At 75.0% G+C, this 715-nt stretch overlaps 1 protein-coding gene across 1 annotated transcript in view; it reads left to right on the top strand.

The window, feature by feature from the left end:
* The first annotated feature begins 438 nt into the window (after positions 1-438).
* The window catches only part of DCAF1 (DDB1 and CUL4 associated factor 1), a 48,169-nt gene continuing 47,892 nt past the window's right edge, over positions 439-715 (top strand). Inside the window, exon 1 of the mRNA XM_057368028.1 lies at positions 439-527. The gene's annotated coding sequence lies outside the window, so the exon portion shown is untranslated. The remainder of the gene's footprint in view (positions 528-715) is intronic.

Here is a 715-nt window from a genome sequence, read left to right as displayed (position 1 = left end):
TGAACAACATGCAGCCTTGAGACGGGAAGAGCAGCCGCAGCTGCTGATGGTCACACCGTGGGGCTGCAGAGCGGATGGCGGCAGGCCCAGCAACACGCCGCTATCGGGGCAGACAAGCGGTATCGGGGCCGGCAGCKGTTGCTCGGCGGCTCCTCCGTGCCACGTCAGAAGGAACGGAGCCAACAGCCTCGCCCCTCTCCCTGGGGAACGCCAGGACAGCACCAACCCCTGTGCCCGCAGCCGCCGCGCTGGGCAATGGCGGMGTGCAAAGGGAACTACAGCTCCCAGCATCCCCTGCGACGCAGCTCCCAGCAGGCGCATGCGCCCCGCRCGAACTCCCTTTCCCGGCAGGCCGGCCGAGCGCGTGGCCCCCACCCCGCTCCCTCACGGCCGTGACGCGCGCGCCGTGACGCAGCACGGTGACGCAAAAAAGTGTGCGCCCTCCACAGCGATCGCGGCCGCCGCGGGGTGCGCGGGGCCGGCAGCAGGGGCCGGGGGCGGCAGCGGCACCGCGGGGCAGCGCGCAGGTAATGGAGGCCAGGGCAGGCGGGACGCGCCGCCGCCGCTTCCCCGGAGTCTCTCCGGGCTGGGCCGGTTGGCGGCCGCGGCCTCCGCGCCGGGCAGGGGCAGCGGCGCGGGGTGTGGGGGGGGCGCCTTAGGCGCCTCAGGGGCGCGGGGTCGGCTTCGGGTCCGCCCCCGCGCTAGGGGGCGCCCT

The sequence above is a fragment of the Malurus melanocephalus genome, unplaced genomic scaffold (genome assembly GCF_030028575.1).
Source record: "Malurus melanocephalus ecotype Western Australia unplaced genomic scaffold, MMel_1.1 scaffold_87, whole genome shotgun sequence".
Taxonomy (NCBI): Eukaryota; Metazoa; Chordata; class Aves; order Passeriformes; family Maluridae; genus Malurus; species Malurus melanocephalus.
The sequence above is the reverse complement of the archived record's forward strand: the minus strand, read 5'-3'. Positions and strand labels throughout refer to the sequence as shown.